Here is a 22760-nt window from a genome sequence, read left to right as displayed (position 1 = left end):
AAAAAAAAAAAAAAAAAAAAAGCTCTGTGTTCAGGGCTCCTGAGGAATGAGTGATTACCCCTTCTTCCACTGCATGTCATCTAATCCTCATCCAGTGCCATTCTGTGGGTGAAAATGAAATACTGGGGAGCTGACACCTGTTTCTTTTGTCTTTTTCCTGTACTGTCCTAATACATGAATAAAGGATTGATTCTGCGATTTTCAGTTTTGTTTCTTGTCCTAGTTTACCATTGACTGCCTTGACACCAGGCAGGTTGATAAATAGGTACAGCAAACATGGTCAATTGAGCACAATGCTGTTCTGAAATACAAAAAATGTCTGAGGGCCCCATGGGGCAATCTTGGTAAGTGCTAAAGAAATATCTCCAAGAGCTGGAGGCACTTCACCAGTGGGTCTCGAGGAGTTTGATGGATTGTTTACAGAAACTTTTTAGTTCTGAGGGGGAACATTGGTCCTTCTCTTTTGCTTCTGACTACCTGGATGAGCTCACCCAGTGCATGGGTCAAATCAGCAATATAAAAAAGGGTCCCTAAAGAATCTAGGGAAGTAGTTTCTTAGCAACTGCTCATTGTCCTCTGGCAATAGGACCAGAGATGGCCAGAGGCCACTTGAGCTGAGTTGCATCAAGTAAGTATTTTGAGCTCTAAGTAGGTTCCTGGTGCTAATAAACACCTTCTGTCACAACAAACTGTTGAGATTCAGAGGAAAAAAAAAATATATATATATATATAATGAATATATATGAATATATATAATGAATATATATGAATATATATAATGAATATATATGAATATATATATATAATGAATATATATGAATACACACACACACACATACATATATCTCCCTCTAGGCTCACTTCTCCCAGTGGCTTTTCAGAGATATTAGAGAGTTGGTGAGTTCACCTCCATGATAAAGGGGATATTATTATTAAGATTATTAAGGGAGTTATGGCATGTGGAGCACGTTACTACAGAGCTTTTCCTTCAGAGAGTCTTGGCAGTAACCACTGCCAATTTAGCAACGCATGAGCATCAGTAACAGTGGTGCCACCTGCATGTTGTTTGGTGGCCAGAGGAGTCCATGCTACACTGACTCTGGCTTTGGGATATTATAGCAATGTGGCTCCTGGTGCCTCCTCCCTCAAAGACTGACCAGTAGAGGGAGAGAGAAAGAGAAAGAGAGAGAGAGAGAGAGAGAGAGAGAGAGACAGATGGATGACTGGGATTCCCACTTCAACACCACTGCTGTGCAGTGCCAGTGGGACAGGGTGTCCATGTTGTGTGCCCATGGCTTTCCAGGCACTACTTGCCTCATGAAATGTGCCCTAACCACCCTACCTTGAACCCCCACTCGGGGTCCCAACCCAGAAATGGCTGCCTATCCTGGACATGTGTCTTACTCAGCTCTCCTCTCCCCTATCCCAGAAGAAAACTGATTGCTTGATGTTAGACCATGGCAGGGGACCATAAGGGTACCTCCATTAGGGTCCCAACAATGACAGCCTCTGTGACTGATACAAGTGCTATCACCTTGACCCTTCCACTAAGTCTGAAGATAAAGAGATTTGCCAACCTTTACCCAGATCACTCAATAGGGTGAGATTTCTCTGTCCCTGGGGAGAGGATGGGACAAATGCCCTATATCAAAATCAGGATAATGGGGAGGGAGGGTAAAGTTGTACCTCTTGAGTCTTTTGGATACCTATGCACAGGTAACTGTGATTCCTGCAAACCCCTGGCATAACGATAAAATGGAAACAACTGATGCTCTCTGATTGAGGATCTAAGGTTACCACTACTGGGATCCTTGACAATGCCCAGGTGGGAGAGTGTCTTCTGGCCCCATAAATCTCCATTGTTATGGCCCCAACTATTAAGAGCATTGTTAGTATAGATAAATTGTGTATGTGCAATTCCATTACCCTTTGCCCCAACACCTTGACTCAATTTCCAGCAGTTAGGTCCATTTAGTGGGGCATGTAGAGGACCATGAACTCTCTCAATTACTAATGCCTAGTACTGTTATGTCCCCAAAACTGACTGGCTAAGGGAGAAAATATTAACCACCCTCATTGTTAAGGAAGTCAAAGTTCTCTGTGAGACTATTTCTCTTTTCAATAGTCGTATATGGCCTTCTCTACAGAAATGTCTATTTGTGTCCTTTCCCCACTTTGTAATGGGATGATTTGTCCTTTGTCCATTTTTTAATTGGGCTGTTTTTGTTGTTGCTGTTGAGTTTTAGGAGTTATTTATACATTCTCCATATTATCTTCTTATCAGATACATGGTGTGCAAATATTTTCTCTCATTCCATAGGCTGCCTTTTTGTTCTGTTCGTTGTTTTGTTTGGAACATTTTTAAGTTTTATGTAGTCTCATTTCTCCATTTTTGCTTGTATTGACTGTGCTTTTGTTAACATATCCCCAGATTTTTTTTTTTTTTTAATTTGAGAGTTTCTGGTACAACAACTCGGATTGAGATTGAACTCACCTACAGAACCTGCTACTCCTGCCCAGATAAGAGTGCTTTATGAGTCCTTCTAACTCCTCTCCTGTTCATCAATCTGGAGATTCTTCCGTGAGTACAACTCTAGAACCAGTGCTACAGATGTCCTATGTGTTGAAGCAAAGTAAGAAGTACTTTTATTATTTGGGCAAATAGACTTTTATTTGGCCCTTCTGGGATGTGTCTTCTGTTCTTCCTTAGCTCCACTGTTAAGGATTGTGTGAAGAAATCTCCTTGGCTCCTCAGGCAAGGACTGAATAAAGAAATAATCAAACCTTAGATCCTCTAAGGTCTCTCCTTAGGCTGGCATCTACACAAAATAAAGTATTGACCCTCTAACTAAAACAACTCCAGGGAAATTATCCCAAAGCCTTCAAGCCACCTTTAACTTCCCTAAATTCTCCCGTAGACTCATACATCTATAAATGTTACAAGGAAAAGGGACATTGAGATAAAGATTGTCCAAAAAATAGTAATTCAAAAAACTGCAGTCTTAATGATTCCTCTAATTTGGTTATCTATTAACCTTCAATGGACCCTTGGGTTGCTCCCACACTTTATCTATTCTGAATAGTGCTGCTGTAAACATGGGTGTACAAATATCTCTTTAAGATGTTTGCTTTCAATTCTTTTGAAAATATGCACAGAAGTGAAATTGCTAGATCATATGATCATTCTTAATCAATAATTTATAGACAGTCAATATCTATGAGAAACACTGTCTCAAAAGGAACATAAGATTTTCAGAAACAAAATACAATTTTGTTAACCTCAGGTTCATTGTCAAAGATATAACATCTCCCTTGAGGGAAAATCTTTGCCCCAGAGTGCACCAAAAGCTTCTTCAATTAACCTTTATCTGTAAAGAACTGACAACTCAGGGGCTTTCCAGGATGGGTTGGCCATTATGAGATGTGGATTACTAATTTTTCTGCTATAACATCCCCTTCATATAGTATGACTAAGGAAATAGTGTTAAATCCCTACCATGGGACTTACCCTCTACAATAGCATCTGAATTTTCAGAAATTTCCCTTTCCTCTGTCCCCACCTTGGAGATTTAATATTGTTTACTGCCATTCTTGCCATTCATTTCTGATAGAGAAGGATATGCTTTAGGCATCCTATCTCAGAAGCACAACAGGAACCAGAGACCTATTGAATATTTTAGCCTCCCAGCAGGCCTTTTAGCTCAAACCTTCATGCCCCACTTATTAGCAGTCATAGCAGCACCAAAGTTGGTTCAAACAAGGACTGATCTTGTGCTGGATCATACTTTGAATATTTATGTATGTCATGCAGTCCAAAACCCTCTCCTGACTGAAGAAAAAACATTTTTAAACCACCTCTCACCTTATATTATATGAGATCCTTTTGCTTTGTCCTTTTCATATTACTGTCTACTGCTATCAGAGTCTAAATCCCTTGACTGTATTGCAGCTGCTCAAACTTTAGCTTTTCCTTGTTCTGATCTTGCTGAATTTTCTATTCTACATCCAGATTTCACCCACTTTGTTGACGGTTCATGCATCTGCTACTCAGAAAGAGGTTTCCAGGTGAGGCATGTCATTACAGATTTTCACAATCCTGTAGAATATGAGCCTCTACTGATGTAAACTCAGCTCAGATAGTGGATCTGAAACCTTCTCAAGAGCTTGCACTTTAGCTCAGGATAGAAGAGTTATCACCTATGTAGGTTGTGCATGTGCTTTTGGAGTAGTATATGAATTTGGTATGTTATGGAAAGCCAAAGGATTTATGACTGCACCGGAAACACCAATTAAAAATGAGAAGCAGGCAGCTGACCTCCTAGAGGCTTTATTACCACAAGGGGTGATCTTATTCAAAACTGAAGCTCACATGTGCAATAAAACATCTGAGGCAAGGGGAAACTCGTTAGTTTATAAATATGCTAAGCTAGCAGTTTATAAATCTGTCCCAATCCCACCACCATCAGACAAGATATTAAAATCTATTCTGATTACCACCTCATCCTTGAATGAAGGAAGTGGGAAATGTCTGTTTTATCCACCCTGATGAGCTCTGGAGACATCTAGACATCCACTTGGTCTCTCCTCAGTTCCTTGCCTGAAATGTATTCTATGACCTTTGCAAGATTACACATCATGAGCAAGAATAACAAAATCAACTTCTATGCTGATCTTGGAGGTGAAATTACACTCCTTACCTCAAACAAATGGTATTCTCTTGCCACATCTTCCAAAATCATAATCCTGGCAAAACTGTAAGGGTAGAACATAGAAAGCCATTTCCAGTGACTTTCTTCATTGGCAATTAGATTTTGTTCAATTCCCTACATCTCATGGCTCAAGCATATGCCCTTACCATTATTCACATGTTCTCTCATTGGCTAGAAGCTCTCCCATGTAAAAAAAAAAAAAAAAAAAAAAAAAATTCACTACCACTACTGTTGTTACACTTCCCCTTAGAATACATTGTCCACTTCACTGGTAAAGTCCTCTAAGAAATCCAATAAGATATTTATTTGTCCTACAAATTACAATGTCTTTACTGTCTCCATCATCTGGAGTGATTGAAGTAGTAATCCCATATTTAAATTAAAACTTGCAAAACTCTCAGAGGAGGATATCACACAAAATGGTGAAATAGGAACCCCTAGAAGTCAATCCCTCCACTGAAACAACCCTTAAACTGAAAAAGCAAACAACCCCCAAACCAAAACTATTAGAAGCATCTATTCTGGAATTCTGAGACCTAATTGGAAACATAGCAGGAAGGGAGGTGCTTGATGAAGGGAAAGGATGCTGACCACGTGTAAGGGGACAGCCTGCACAAAACAGCTACCATTCCCCCTTCCTTACCCTCACCTTAGCTGTGGGAATAAGCATTTCACATTTTTGGAGTACCCGATTTGTGCCACAGTGGCCAGTAAGAACACTGTTCCAAAAACATTTGGGGCTGAAAAACATTTGGGGCTGTGTATTTTTATAGGTCTGTTGGTGCCCTGAGAAAACTTCATTTTGGCCCTTGAGCTGTAGAGGCTTCCCAAAGACATTTACAATGTCATGTTCCAAAGCCACTGAATTCTACACTTTAAAATATTTTAAATGGAAAATGTGTGCACTTTGCCACAAAAAAAGTGGTGTTCTCAGTGCTGTCTTACAGCCATGTCATAATGTACTTTGATTTTTATTTGAAAAATTGCTCTTAAATATTAGTACACAGTAAGTTAAGGGGATATGTGTCAAAGCAATATGGCCAGCACAAATAACTATGACAGGATGGTAGATTTGGCTGTCCTTCAAAGAAACCCAATAATATATGCATACAAATTGTTAATATTAAAACACTACACATAAGAACATTTGACTTTGGGCCTATGAGAAAATTCTGGCAGGACTAAGACCTTTGAAAAAATATATATGGGAATGAGATACCCAGGAAGTAATCAGAATTAGTATGACTATGGTACTTTTGAATAAGACAATAAAATGTCATTATTAAAAAATAGTCATTGAACATTCACATTGGCTTCTGTAAAGAAGAATATATCAATTACTCATCAAAGTATGTTGTCTGCATACCTATGTTTTGGTGATGAAGAAGAAAACCTTTAGTTAATTCACAGAAACATACACTACAGTAATGACTCAGAACAAAAGGAACCAATTAATTTCCCCTGTTACATATAAAGCTTCAGATGACTATTAAATGAAGTACAGAGTTGGTTAAAAAATAGGAGAGACAAACAGGGAAAATTGGGGATTGCAAAGGAGCCAATCCCTTGGTATCCAACCTTCAAATCACCTTTTATAATGTTTACTTCTACCCTGGGCCCTGCATTGGAACTATTTTACCTACCAAATTACATTTGGTAAGTCATAATTAATTCATGCCATCTGTATTATTATTATTTACCAGCTTCACTTTTGACTCAGATTTTTACCAACCATCCATAGCTATGAAGATTTTATAATATTATGAAATTACATAAGTCACTGTCACGTTTGTGATAAGCTATAAAGTCAAGCAAGCCTGCAAAAAACTTAGGTACTGCTCACTAATACCAATCACTTAAATGTGGTCATCAATCTGTGATCAAGTCCAAAATTAGTTACACACTGGGTATATTTAATTTGCGTACTATAACTACCTCACATGGGGTTAACCATGATTGGTGCAACTATCACCCACCCAGAAATTCCTATGAAGTCGTTAAGAGTCAGTTAAGTGTTCTTCCTTTGATACCAGTTTGATATCAACCAGTCAAAAAGCAAAAGTGCTTTACATTTTGGTTAGCTTTTTGACCCTTATAATTAGAAAGTGTATATTATTTATTAGGATTGTAAAATACTGGAAATAGTTACTTATTCTTTTATTTATATACACATGCAAAACGGAGGATTTTGAACAAGTCAGCTTTTGGTTAAAAAAAAAAAAAGCACCAGGATCATATGGTGCCAGGGGTTTTTAAAGATAGAACACCAATCAATTGCATTAGATTTAAATTTAAATAAAATACATTCAATGTAATCCCTCGGTTCACTGTGTTCTTACAGCACTTAGTACATATTGTTATTATAGGAATGTCATTATATTTCAATAATTCTCTCATCCTTGTGATTCTGATACATACTGCAGTGCCTGGCAGGCAGTAGGTGGCTAATACATGTTTGTTTAACAAAGGGCTTTATTTTGCTCAGCCTGAAGTGTGTCAGTATTTATGATTGACTTTGTTCCACACACAAAAAATAAAATACAATAAAAAGGAGGGATGCTGTTTCCAAAGAAAAACTAAATGCATGTGTGAAAGACATGAAAATATCGAGGGAGCAAAAGCAAACCTTAGTTCTACATCTGAATTCCGCAGCAAACAACTACAAAATAAACCTCTTCCTTCCTCTTGGGCCCACTATGTGTTCAATAATGGGACACAATCCTGCAATTTAAGCTAGCATTTAGAAGGGAAGCATTGAAATCACACAGATCAGGGTCCTTAGCTTGGCAATACCACTTAGTGTGTGTTTTGGGTTGTATCAGTCCATTTTTACATGGCTATAAAGATATACTTGAGACTGGGTAATTCATAAACAAAGGAAATTTAATTGACTCACAGTTCCACAGGGTGGGAAGCCTCAGAAAACTTACAATCATGAAAAAAGGTGAAGAAGCATGTCTTATATGGCAGCAGGAAAGAGAGAGGGAAGAGAAAGAGAAAGTGAAGGGGTAAGAGCCCCTTGTAAAACCATCAGATCTCATAAGAACTCACTCAGTGTCATGAAAACAGCATGGGGAAACCTCCATCATGATCCAATCACCTCCCACCAGGTCCTGCCCTTGACACATGGGAATTACGGCGATTACAATTCAATATGAGATTTGAGTAGGAACACAGAGCCTAACCAAATCATTCCGCCCCGGCCCCTCCCAAATCTCAGGTCTTTCCACATTTCAAAACCAAACATGCCTTCCAACTGTCCCCCAAAGTCTTAATTCATTTCAGCATTAACTCATAAGTCCACAGTCCAAAGTCTCATCTGAGACAATGCAAGTCCCTTCTGCCTATGAGCCTGTAAAATCAAAAACAAGTTAGCCGTTTCCAAGACACAATGCAGGTACAGGCATTGGGTAAATGTTCCCATTCCAAATGGGAAAAATTGGTCAAAACAAAGGGGCTATAGGCCCCATGCAAATCTGAAACCAGGCAGGGCAGTTGTTCTAACTTAAACCTCCAAAATGATCTCCTTTAACTCCATGTTTCACATCCAGGGCACAGTGATGCAAGAGGTAGGCTCCCACAGTCTTGACTAGCTCTGCCTTTACAGAGCTGTTACAGGATACAATTACCCTCCCAGCTGCTTTCACCAGCGGGCATTGAGCATCTGCGGCTTTTCCAGGTGCATAGTCATTCTGGGGTCTGGAGGACAGTGGCCCTCTTTTCATAGCTCCACTAGGCAGTGTCCATGGTTTCAGGGCTCACACCTCACATTTCCTTTTCTCTATGCCCTAGCAGAGGCTCTCCATGTGTGCTCCACCCCTGCAGCACACCTCTGCCTGGACATCCAGACATTTCCATACATCCTTTGAAATCAAAGTGGAGGTTCTCATATCTCAATTCTTGTCTTTTGTGCAACCACAGAACCAACCCCACATGGAAGCTGCCAAGGCTTGGAGCTTGTACTTTCTGAGGCAATGATCTGAGCTGTATCTTGCCCGTTTTAGCCATGGCTGGAGTGGCTGGGATACAGGACACCAAGTCCTGAGACTGCACACAGCAGGGGATTCCTGAATCCAGCCCATGAAACCATTTTTCTCTCCTATGCCTGTGATAGGAAGTGCTGCTGTGAAGGTCTTTTGACATGCCCTGGAGACATTTTCCCTATTGTCTTGGTGATTAACATTTGGCTCCTCATTTCTCATGCAAATTTCTGCAGCAAGCTTGAATTTCTCCTCATAAAATGTGTTTTTCTTTTCTACTGCATTGTCAGGCTGCAAATTTTCCAAACTTTTATGCTCTGCTTCCATTTTAAGCATAAATTCCAATTTCAGATCATCTATCTCAAGTTCAAAGTTTCGCAGATCTCTAGGGCAAAGACAACATGCTGCCAGTCTCTCTGTTAAGCATAGCAAGAGTAACCTTTGCTCCAGTTCCCAAGAAGTTCCTCATCTCCATCTGAGACCACCTCGGCCTGGACTTCATTGTCCATAGCATTATCAGCATTTTGGTCAAAGCCATTCAGCAAGTCTCTAGGAAGTTCCAAACGTTCTCACCTCTTCCTGTCTTCTTCAAAGCCCTTCAAACTGTTCTGACCTCTGCCCATTACCCAGTTCCAAAGTTGCTTCCACATTTTCTGGTATCCTTATAGCAGTGCCCCATTCTACTGGTACCAATTTACTATGTTACTCCATTTTCACTCTACTATAAAGACATACCCAAGAGTGGGTGATTTATAAAGAAAAGACGTTTAATTGACTCATACTTCCACAGGGCTGGGGAGGCCTCAGGAAACCTACAATCTTAGTAGAAGGGGAAGAGGTATATCTTACATGGCAGCAGGCAAGAGACAGTGAATGAGTGAAGGGGGAAGAGCCCCTTATAAAACCATCAGATCTCATGAGAACTCATTTAGTATCATGAGAATAGCATGGAGGAAACTGCCCCCATCATCCAATCACCTCCCACCAGGTCCCTCCCTCAACACATGGGGATTTGGGGAATTAAAATTTGAGGCGCAATTTTGGTGGTGACACAGAGCCAAACTATATCATGAGCCAAAGTACGTATTGTCACCGAACTGGATTTTTCTCATCCATGAAATGGTGCTAATAGTAACCATCTTATAAGTTACCTAAAAGCCAGACCTACATCAGAAAATTTGAGGTGATAGTGAAGCGTTTATGACAAAATAAAATTCAGGACACTTTTGCAAACTAAAAGAGATTGATTCATATCTTGTTGACCTCCCATATCTTTCTCTCACCTCTCCTAACATGACTTCCTAGCCTCCAGTCATTGTAACAACACATAAGACCTTCAAACAAATATCTCAGTTTGCCATATCTCATAAATAGTACTTTATTGCCTTTCTCATGTACCATTTTTTTTCTTTCAAGAGGAGAAACTTTTTTCAAAAATGCATAGATAATAAAGGGTCAGATGGTATAACTGAAACATACATTTCATCAATAGCTGGGTCAATTGGTAATGATGACACTTGGATTGCTCTTTGAAATTTATGCAGTTTTTCTCACAGTCATCTCTTCATTTTATTCTGTGTTTCTGTCTCAGTTCCTGTCTCTCTCTCTCTCTTCCTCTCTCTCTCTCTCTCTCTCACACACACACACACACACACACACACACACACACACACACACTGAGAGAGACAGAGAGGGAGAGAGATAGTTATAAAATAGGCAAGGCAAGTATTATTGTCTCAGACTTTTGGATGACAAATGACAATGCTGAATATTATAGTTTGAAAAAGCATGAACTAGGCATGGTGTTCACGTCTATAATCCCAAAGCTTTGTGAGGCTGAGGCGGGAGGATGGCTTGAGGCCAGGAGTTTGAGACCAGCTTGGATAACATAGCAAGATCCTCTCTACAAACCTCTTTTTAATTAAATGTGCATGTTGGGATGCACCTGTAGTCTTAGCCACTCAGGGGGCTGATGTGGGAGGATTCCTTAAGCCCAGGAATTTGAGGCTGCAGTGAACTATAATTATGTCACTGCACTCCAGCCTGGGTGATAGACTGATACCCTGTCTCTAAAATAATAATAATAATGATAATAATAATAATAATAATAATAATAATAATAATAATAATAATAAAGCATGGACTGCAGAGTCAGGCCCCGGTTTAAATCATGATTCTTTGTGACCTTAAGCAAGTTCCCTGAACATTCGGAGACTTAGTTTCCTATTCTGTAAAATGGGTACATGGCAATCTTAAAGGAACTTTTTGGGATATAAAATGAGATGACAGGAGGCATGCAATACATGATCTCACTTATTAACAAATCCCAGGAGTTACCTAAATTTATCTTCTTAATGACAGGATCTAGAATAGAATCTAGGTGGTCTGACTCCTAATTTAGCAGATCTTCTGCAAATAGCTATTGCTGGGTTTTCATATTTTTAAAAAACGTGTCCCTGCTGGTTTCCTATAGCAACTAAACATCAACTGCATTTTCTTCATTGGTTCAAATATTTAGAAACATACCAAGAATACACAATGTCAAACTAATCAGTGTAACAGTGACATATTCAGTACCCCAATATGTGGCATTATTATTATGGTAACAATTTGAATATTTTGTTATAGAGATGCCATTACAGTCATTAACTATGATGCCAATGGAACAGCACTGTGCACATGAAAAATCTTTGTAGAAGCTTATTCTGCAAAGATGGAAAAAGAAATTCGGTCATCAAAGAAAACATACGAACAGTGTCTCAGGCAGTAAAATATCACAAACTAAAAGCTGAATTGAGAATTTGGATATATTTATAAATGCTTAAGTATATTAACTGTGCAAATATTCTCCATAAAAGGAAAAATAAAACAGATTTGTAATGACTGCTTCAATGTTATTTGGAGAGTAACTCATCACATTGCACATTTGAAAATAAAAGGCATGCATAAGAAGTACAGGCTGCAGATCAGTGTATTTAAAAAGAAAATATATCTCTACTGGGTCATTCTCATTATCAAAGACCAATCATTGAATAATGTTAACTGAGATAACATTAAAAGAGAGTCATGGCTATTTCCAATGAGTATAGAATTCTTCCTTTTCAAATGCATACCAAGATTTAGCCAATTTTATAAAATATTAAGACTTAAGAATGAATTTATTTCAAAGAATTTTATTAAATTATTTATATATTTCATTGAACAAATTATAAATATTTCTAAATAACATTAAGAAATCAACACTAGTAATCGCACTCCCTGATGACCTGCAAAATTCTCAGATTTATCCATATTGCTGACTGGCCAAAGTAAGAATCTAAGACAATGGAAACTTTGCTGACATAACAGAGGAATTTCAGAAAATTTTATTCATAACCTCAGGGTACCCGAACTCCTTACTTTACTTATACTGATTTAAAATCTGCTAGAATAATTTTCCTCAAAATGTCTTCAAATTAGAGCAAATTGCAAATCCTTCCACACAATTATCCTACCACTAACTGTAATGCCCGTCAAACACTCTGTTTACTTACATGTCCTTTGATCCCATGCTAAATTCAATCTCCCAGGGTTAAACCATTTGATAGGAGCCAGGAGAATGGCTTCATTTTTCATTTGATAAACACTCCGCTAGGTGCTGAAAACACATTGACGAAGCAAATGTCCTCTGCTCACGAGGGTCATAGAGCCTAAACGGAGTAGGACCTACATGAAATTGTGTAAAGGTTATATGTTGTGAGGTCTGAAAAGAAAGGAGAACCTTATTCTACAATGATGGAAAAAGCATTTGGCTTTGGTCAGGGTCCCTGGGAAACAGACCCAGAGAGAGAGATTAGTATGCAATAGATTTATTTATTGGGCATGCTTCCAGAAGCAACAACTATGGGCAAGGAAGTAACGTAGGTTTAGGAAAAGGAAGAGCCTCAGCCAAGGAAGTAACAAGAGAAATACAAGTGTATTATCTGGGTGTCAAACGTATTTTCTCAGCCCCATTGTGAAACAGCAGTCCTATCTCCTCCTTATGATCAATGCCAATGATTCCTGTTGGAAGTGATGTCTTTCTGTGCCTGATGCAGTCTCTTGGCACACTGAGCCTCAAGTGAGAGGGAGAAAGCCATAGCTTACATTTGATGAGACCATTGATGTGTCCCCTGGTGAAAGCATCCCCCCTCTATGAATTAAGACTGCTAAACCTGAAGGTCCCAGAGCTGTGGTAACAGGAAGGACAGATTCTATGAGTGGATCACTGGGAATTATGATGAGTGAGGACTTACAGGACTTGTTTCCTAGACTCATGCATTTTAACTACTGGGAGCAAAGTTCAATATGACCACCCTTAATTTCGAGTAGATTCTGTGTCCTAGAGGATGATGTCCTGTCCCAGTGGGGTATCATCTCTAAGCTGGCACCTCTTCCATGTTTTTAATTGGTTATTTTATCATTCTCAGGTCAGTAGCATCTTGGTCACGTGATATGTGATAGCAACAGTAGCTCTCATGATTACATGCTCACTGCTGAACCTCCTTTACTAAGAAGCAGTTGCTTGGTCTAATATTCTTACCTCACAGGCTAAGAAACTAATGTGAGAGCTCTGCTCACTACCAAATGTGTCTACTCCAATCACATATTCATGGACTCAGGAAATAACCCTCCTGGAGTGGGGAGGAGAAGATTTCAGGGAGAAGAGAAAGTATGAAAGATGCATAATTTCCTAAAGTCCCTGACGGTTTAGGATAATTGCAAGGATATCGGTAGGGTGCAGCATAATATTTTGGGGCTAGAGGAAGACTGCAGTAAGAGGTAGGAGGGGGTAGGTCATGTAGACAATTTAATCCCATGCTAATCAGTGTAGATATAACTTTAAATACCAAAATACTGTAATAGAATTTACATTTTCTAAAACTTTACTGTGTGAAAGTGTGGAAGTTAGATTGGAGAAGATTTAATATATGTATGTAGTAGTAGTTGGGGTGTGAGAAAAACAGAATAGGCAAAGATCACTCTAGGTTTTCAGCCTGAGAAACCAGAAGAATAGACTGACAGTTAACTGAGATGGAAAAACTGCAGAAGAGGGCTTGTTTTGGGAAGATCAGCAAGTCAATTGGGCATTAGCTATCTAAGTGGAGATGTGGAGGAGGCAGTTTTCTATCGAAAAAAATGGAGTTCAAGGGAGGGCTCCAGGATGGCAACATAAACTTGGATGGTTTGGCTGTGTCCCAAGCAAATCTCATCTTGATTTGTAGTTCCCATAATTCCCACATGTCATGGGAGGGACTCAGTGGCAGGTAATTGAATCATGGGGGTGGGTCTTTCCCATGCTATTTCTGTGATAGTAAATAAGTCTCATGAGATCTTTTGGTTTTATTAAAGGGGAGTTCCCCGTACACGCTCTCTCTTGCCTTCCCCCATGTAAGACATCCCTTTGTTCTTCCTTTTTCTTCCGCCATAATTGTGAGGCCTCCCCGGCCATGTGTACCTGTGAGTTCATTAAACCTCTTTCCCTTATAAATTACCCAGTCTCAGGTATGTCTTTATTTGCAGCATGAGAACAGACCAATACACTTGGGAACCGTCAACACATACATGGAATATTAATACTGGTACCAAAACAGATATATAGGCCAATGGAACAGAACAGAGGCCTCAGAAATAACACCACACATCTACAACCATCAGATCTTTGACAAACCTGACAAAAACAAGCAATAGGGAAAGAATTCCCTATTTAATGAATGGTGTTGGGAAAACTGGTTAGCCATATGCAGAAAACTGAAACTGGACCACTTCCTTACCCCTATACAAAAATCAACAAAAGATAGATTAAAAACTTAAATATAAGACCTAAAAACACAAAAACCCTACAAGAAAACCTAGGCAATGCCATTCAGGTCATAGGCATGGCCAAAGACTTCATGATTAAAACACCAAAAGCAATGACAACAAAAGCCAAAATTGATAAATGGGATCTAATTAAACTAAAGAACTTCTGCACAGCAAAAGAAACTTTCATCAGAGTGAACAGGCAACCTGCAGAATGGGAGAAAATTTTTGCAATCTATCCATCTGACAAAGGGCTAACATCCAGAATCTACAAGAAACTTAAACAAATTTACAAGAAAAAAACAATCCCATCAAAAAGTGGGGGAAGGAGGCCGGATGCAGTGGCTCATGCCTGTAATCCCAGCACTTTGGGAGGCCAAGGCAGGCGGATCATGAGGTCAGGAGATCAAGACCATCCTGGCTAACATGGTGAAACTCCGTTTCTACTAAAAATACAAAAAAATTAACCAGGCGTGATGGCAGGTGCCTGTAGTCCCAGCTACTCAGGAGGCTGAGGCAGGAGAATGGCATGAACCTGGGAGGCAGAGCTTGCAGTGAGTCGAGATTGCGCCACTGTACTCCAGCCTGGGTGACAGAGCGAGACTCCGTCTCAAAAAAAAAAAAAAAAAAAAAAAGTGGGGGAAGGATATGAACACATACTTTTCAAAAGACAACATTTATGCAGCAAACAAACATATGAAAAAAAGCTCATCATCACTGGTCATTAGAGAAATGCAAATCAAAACCACAATGAGATGCCATCTCATGCCAGTCAGAATGGCAATCATTAAAAAGTCAGGAAACAACAGATGCTGGAGAGGTTGTGGAAAAACAGGAATGCTTTTACACTGTTGGTGGGAGTGTAAATTAGTTCAACCATTGTGGAAGACAGTGTAGCAATTCCTCAAGGATCTAGAACTGGAAATACCATTTGACCCAGCAATCTCATTACTGGGTATATACCCAAAAGATTATAAATTATTCTACTATAAAGACACTTGCACACATATGTTTATTGCAGCACTGTTCACAATAGCTAAGACTTGGAACCAACCCAAATGCCCATCAATGACAGACTTGATAAAGAAAATGTGGCACATCTACACCACGGAATACTATACAGCCATAAAAAGGATGAGTTCATGTCCTTTGCAGGAACATGGATGAAACTGGGAACCATCATTCTCAGCAAACTGACACAGGAACAGAAAACCAAACAATGCATGTTCTCACTTCTAAGCGGAATTTGAACAATGAGAACACATGGACACAGGGAGGGGAACATCACACATTGGGCCTGTCAGGGGGTGGGGGTCTAGGGGAGGGATGCCATTAGGAGAAATACCTAATGTAGATGATGGGTTGATGGGAGCAGCAAACCACCATGGCACGTTTATACCTATGTAACAAACCTGCATGTTCTGCACATGTATCCCCAAAACTTAAAGTGTAATTTTAAAAAAGATGGAAAAATATATCCAGTATAGTGAGAGTCAGTGACAGAAAAAGAGGGTCCAAGACTGAGCCTGGTCTTTTCCAAATTTCAGAAGTCGGAGGAACGAGGAGGAATCCGGAGACTAAGAAGGTGCAGTCAGTGAGATGGAGCAGGAAAACTTGGTCCTGGAAGCCAAGTGAAGAAAGTGTTTCTGAGAGAAAGGAGTAATCAGCTGTGGGAAATGCTGCTGAATCAGCCTAGTGAGTTGAGAAATGAGGACTGAACATTGGATTTAGCAATGAAGATGGCATTGGTGATCTTAACTAAGAGAGCTTTTGACAGAGCAGCAGAGGCAAGATTCTGGATTCAAGGTAGAATGACAGGAGAGGAATTCAAGACAGGCTATCGAGACATCTCTTTTAAAGATCTCTGTAGTAAAGCAGGACAGAGAAATATGATGGTAGACACCTAATCAGGGTGTGATCCAAAGGTTAAGAGAAATGTTTCTTGGTTTGGGTCCTTTTGCTTTGTTTAGTTAGTTTTTTTTTTTTTTTTTTTTTTTTTTTTAATGGATGGGTAAAAGAGCAGCATAGCTGTCTTCCAAATTGAAATATCTAGTAGGAAAGGTCATGATGCTGCAGCAATATCTTCATGTTAGTAGGTCAGAGTGTTTGGGATCTAATGAAAGAAGTATACAAGCTGGCCTTTAGATAGGAACACAGTTAATGCATAGTTACAGCAGAACAGACAGTGAATATGACCACATATATAAATAAATGAAGAGAAGTAGCTCTGGAAGTCTGTGGAAGTCTCTTCTAATTGCTTCTATTTTCTCAGTGAATTAAGAAACATGATTGTTTGTTTTCTTAAGTGTTTGCTTGCTTATTTTCTGAACCTCTGTGCATACTGCCTTAATCCATTCACCCTGCCAGCCTCTAATTATCTTTTTTTACTATATCTGAAAATTGCCTGGTGACTAGAGGTCTCTGCAGTAAATGACATCTATGGAGATGGAATGCAAGAAGTGGCCAAATATACCAATTGATATTGTGGAGCTGAGTTCAGGCTATAATACCTGACCCAGAATTTTCAGGGCAAATTGTGCTTCTCTAGTTGGAACTTTAGATAGATTATGATATTTGATCCAATTCTATCACATTTATCCTTATATCTTGCTCTTCTAGCTTCACTGCAGCATTTAATGTATTGACCTTGGGCTATAAGAGTCTGTCCAGTTCTCAGGGTCCACATTAAACAAGATCCTACACTGCCTGCTTTCATCTTCAAGATAAGAGAAATACTCGTAGAGGCAGGGGATGTAAAAGGCTTAGAGCAGTAGTTTTCAAATTTGGCTGATCATTGCACTCATCCGGGTTACTCTTTGAAAAATATACACTCCAGGGCCTCTCACTTAAACTTGGATTAAAGCAAACCCAGAGTGTAACACAGATATGATAATTACCCAAATTCATGAAATCTCAGTGGACTCATCAGTAATACCGGAAATGAAAATATCCTTTTTATTTCTAGTATAGTGCCTGAAATACTGCAGACATGCAAAAATTGCTTAAAAATTGCTATCTCGTTCCCCTTACTACACCTATTCCAGAGCATACCTAATCTTCCCCCTATTTTGTCTTTCAGAGAAAAGAGACTTTATTTCAGTAAACAGTTTGCAAACTAGAACGACACAACCTTCAGCTTCAAAGGAAAGTGCATTCCATGAAACAAAGGAAGGTTTCAGCATTTATAAAATTCCCACTCAGGTCATCTTACGCAAATACAGGATTCAAATTTGCTTAGTTCTGATTGGTTGATGCAGCTGAGTTCTGATTGGTTAATGCAAGCTACGGCCTATTATTGAGTGATTCAGGTGGCATAGACAAGAACAGTCAGTTACGAAAGTCCCAAAGTCAAGCAGACATGTAGGTTTTCCAGAAATTCAGAGTATGTGTGTAACTTGTAGTCCGCAAATGATCACTTGGCTCTATTTTATTTCATTATTTTTTAACTTTTTAAAAATAATTTTAACTTTTATTTTAAATTCAGAAGGTACACATGCAGGTCTGCTACCTTGGTATATAGTGTGATGCTGAGACTTGGAGTATGATTGATTCTGCCACCCAGGTACTTATTTTTTCAAATGTGGTAAAACATACATTATGTGTAACAAAAAGTTTACCATTTTAAGTATATTTATGTGTACATTTCAGTAGCATTTAGTACAGTCATGCTGTTGTGCAACGTCTACCCTATGTTTTAAAATAAATATTGTTTTGGAATACTTAGTCACAGAAAAGTTGCACAATTGGTAAAGATTTTGCCCACATTTCTTACCTATTGTCCCCTATTAACATCTTACAGTATAATGGGACATTTGTCGAATCCAAGAAACCAACATTGATTCTAGACTTTGTACATTTTTAATTTGTTTTCCATTTAAAGTTACTTTTCTGTTTCTGGATCCAGCCCAAGACACCGCTATCCCTCCCTATTTTTTTTCTAGTCAGTGCCACACAGATTATTTTTATAAAAAATTTTAACCGTTTTATTGAGGTATGACTGACATAAAAAATCTGCACATGCTTAATGTATGCAACCTGATGACTTTGGGTTTAAGTATATACCCATACAACCATCACCATAATCTATGCCATAAACATATTCATCTACTCCAATAGTTTTCTATTGCCCTTTTTTATTATAATTATTTATTATTCGTGATAAGAATATTTCACAATTTTTTAAAAATACATACTACAGTATTGTTAACTGTAGACCCTAGGCTGTACAGTAGAGCTCTAGAGCTTATTTATCTCACATAACTGAAACTTTGCAACTTTTGACTGATATCTCTTTGTTTCCCCCTTTTGTCAACCATTAACAACCATCATCTGCTCCTATGACTATGACTGTGTTAGAATCCTCATTTAAGTGATATCATGTAGTACTTGTCTTTCTGATTTATTTCATTTAGCATCATGTCTCCCAATTCATTTATGTTATTGTAAATGACATGATTTCCTTTACGGAGTGTAAATAATATTCTACCGTATGTATAGACCAAATGTTCTTTATCAATTCATCCATTGATGGGTACTTACGTTGCTTCCTCAACTTGGCCATTTGTGAATACTGCTGGAACGAGCATGGGAGACCAGATACCTCTTTGACATACTGAATTCCATTTCTTTGGATATATAGCTAGACCATATGGCATTTTTAATTTTTAGAGGAATCTCCATACTGTTTTCCAGAGTGGCTGCACCAATTTATATACCACCCAAGGTATAAAAGCATTCTCTTTTCTTCACATCTTCACCAATACTCTTTTTTAAAAAATAATAGCCATTCTAACAGATATGAAGTTAGATCTCATCATGGTTTTGATTTGCATTTTCCTGATGATGAGTAATGAGCATTTTTTGATATACCTGCTGGCTATTTGTATGTCTTTTTTGAGAAATGTCTGTTCAGGACCTTTGTCCATTTCTTAATCAGGTTGTGTATTTTCTTGCTATTGGGTCATTTAAATTCATTATATAGTTTGAATATTAACTACCTCATCCCTTTTTTGAAAAAAAATTATAACTTTCTAGCAAAGGTTTTCTAAAATTATTACATTTTAAATAACCGCATGTTTTATTTTTCTATTAACAAATTTATTTTTTTCTCTTTTTTGTATATTACAGTAGAAACAATTCATTCTTACTAGGCACAAAGGAAAAATATTCTCTCTTGTGGATAAGCAATGTGCCCTACAGATGTCATAGAAGCTGATCGGTCAGCCATTGTGGTAGCTGTATAGACAGCTTCCAAACCTTGACTTCAGCTTATAGAGAGGGAGTAAGGAATGTTGTTTACAAAGCTACGTTACATAAAAGATACTTGACATTACAAACAAAACAGCCCTGATCCTTAAATGATTCATCAAGCTCAGGCTCATAAGGTGATCATTTATACATTCAATATTTATTGTGACCCTACTATATGCGGATATTTTGGTAGGCACTAGAAACACAAAGACAAATGAGACAGTATTGGTACTGTCAATGAATGCAGTCTAATGGAGAAGTCAAAAATGTATAAAATGCTATGATAATACACTGTAATAAAGACTTGCATTGATGTAAATGTAGATTACAATCACTAAAATGAGGCCAAATGAGGTTTTTCCTACAAGAGATGAAGGTTAAGTTGAAAAAAAGAAAAGATATATTAGCAAGGATAGGGAGAGAAAGTGTTACAAGTGAACATGAATAAAGGAACAGAGACATGAGAAAATGAGGGAAACCTTGGTCCTTTAAGAAGCTTTATATGGCTAATGTGTCAGTGTGTGTATGGAGAGGGTTGGTGCATGGTTACAGAAGTTAAGACTGGTGACAGAGGAAAAAGTGAATATGATATGAAATGTTTATGAATTTAGACTTGATTCTGAATGAGAGGTAGAGTCATTGACAAAGTGATCAACTTCTTATTTCTACTAAACTGTACTTGTATCAGGTGTTCAATATGAAATGAAGAATTGGCTAGTAAGTGGCAGAGCTGGAACCTGAATCAATTTTGCTAGACAAGAAAGCCTATGCTTTCTATGCACCTTGAGTACCACATATAATTCCCCATAGAACAGCTCTCCTTTCCACATGACCACAGCTCTGCTGGGCAGAAGACTTTGTAGTCATCTTTGACATCTGTTTGCATTTTATCTTTCTCCCAATTGTCACCCATTCCTGCCATTTCTCTTTCCTTTACTTTTTAAGTGTGACCATAGCTATCTTAGACCTTCTAATGCACACTGAGTTTAATACATTAGCGACCTGCTTGCCACACTTATTGCAGTCCCTATAGTCTTGGAAATGACTTCTAATCCAGTCATTTCAAATACTGGTATAATCACTCAATTGAAGATATATCTATGCCTTTACTTCTTCAAGATCTTCCAAGAGATAGATATGTACTACAACAAAGCCCGATTTCTATCCAATTTACATGTTATCAGTAGTGTATTCCTTTTACAAACATGTTTCCCTTTAACCTCCCAAATAAAATTGATTCCAATAATGTCAGAAGTCTCCCTGGCCTCTCTATTAGGCATACTCAGTCTTTCCTTTGTGCCTTTACCCATATTATCCCTGCCACTTGGGGGATGACCTTGTCTCCTACCTATTCACTAATTTAAAAATCACAGGTCATTTTCAGATCAGCTATTTTATCTTTTCTATAATGTGGTCTTGTCAGCAACTATGAGACACCAAGATCTCTCCTACAAGGGATTCTTATTAAACTTTTAAGACTTAATTGTTCTCTACATCTGTTTATCTTTTCCTTTTTGAGTTCTTTATAAATATTTTAGTTCAGATCTAATTACATCTTACCTGCATTATTACAATAGTATGCTGACTGGCTTCCTTGATACTAGTTTCTCTTTTCTAATCTAACCATGTATATTGTTAACAGACAAGACTTCATCAATAATAATTACACATTCTGGGTTAAATTTCAAAGCCCTTCACTGAGCATCCATGACTGTTTATTACCCAACTATATCTTCCAGTATTTCCCTATATGAAGCCAGTGTTCAAGCCCAAGCAATATGCTTTTTGCTTGATAGATATTTCAAGCCCAGGTCTATCTTTATATTTTTTCTTATGTGGTTCTTTCAGCCTGGAATGTGTTTCTTTTCTCTTCTCTGTTTGGCAGATATTTTTATGACTTCTAGACCTCCCATCCCTCTTGAATTTAACACCCCTAATTTTGTTCACTGTATCATCTAGGGTTTTAGTTGCAAACAACCAACATGATTCTAGTTACTTAAGAAGAAAATAAACTGAATTAGAGAATATTGGATCATTCACAGAATCATCTGGAGGAATGCAGGATGGGACTAAAGGTTAAGCCTTTAGGAATAATGCATAAGGCCAGGCTACAATGCTAGATTGAGGAAAGGAAAAGAAAGGAGGGAAGGGAAGGGAAGGGAAGGGAAGGGAAGGGGAGGGGAGAAAGAGAGAGAGGAAGGAGGGAAGGAAGGAAAGAAGGAAGGAAGGAAGAAAGGAAGGAAGGAGGGAAGGAAGAGAAGGAAGGGGAGAGAGAGAGAGAGAAAGAAAGAAAGAAAGAAAGAAAGAAAGAAAGAAAGAAAGAAAGAAAGAAAGAAAGAAAGAAAGAAAGAAAGAAAGAGAGAGAGAGAAAGAAAACACAGCCACAGTTGCTTTTCCGAAGAGCACTAGAGGAAATCACTGCCATTGCTGCCACTGTCCCCTGCCCAGGCAAATGTTGAGCCAGAAACTAAACTTTGCAATTGTCAGTCCCCCAAAAATCAGACAGTTTATACCTCAACTTTTTTCAACAAAATTGATTTCACATGAAATCACCTTCCTCCATTTTCTCATCTCAAAATCAAAATCTCACACAAGTATGTCTAGGTCACATGAATAAGATATAACTGCAGGGAAGCTGAAAAGTTTTTCCTGGCATTACACCTTGGAGAAGCATAAAAGTCCTCAGATGGAGCAAGGGCATTAAAACATTCTAAATGTACATGCAGTTGGGCAACTCAACATTCTCTCCTACCTCTCCACCTTCATCATAGAAGCTAAAAAGTCTAAACCTGCTTTCCAAGCCTTTCTTTTTTTTTTTTTTTTTTTTTGAAATGCAGTCTTGCTCTGTCGCCCAGACTGGAGTGCAGTGGCGTGATCTCGGCTCACTACAACAACCTCCACCTCCTGGGTTCAAGTGATTCTCCTGCTTCAGCCTCCCACCTCCTGGGTAGCTGGGATTACAGGTGCCCACCAACACGCCCAGATAATTTTTGTATTTTTA

The sequence above is a fragment of the Piliocolobus tephrosceles genome, chromosome 12 (genome assembly GCF_002776525.5).
Source record: "Piliocolobus tephrosceles isolate RC106 chromosome 12, ASM277652v3, whole genome shotgun sequence".
Lineage (NCBI taxonomy): Eukaryota > Metazoa > Chordata > Mammalia > Primates > Cercopithecidae > Piliocolobus > Piliocolobus tephrosceles.
The sequence above is the reverse complement of the archived record's forward strand: the minus strand, read 5'-3'. Positions refer to the sequence as shown.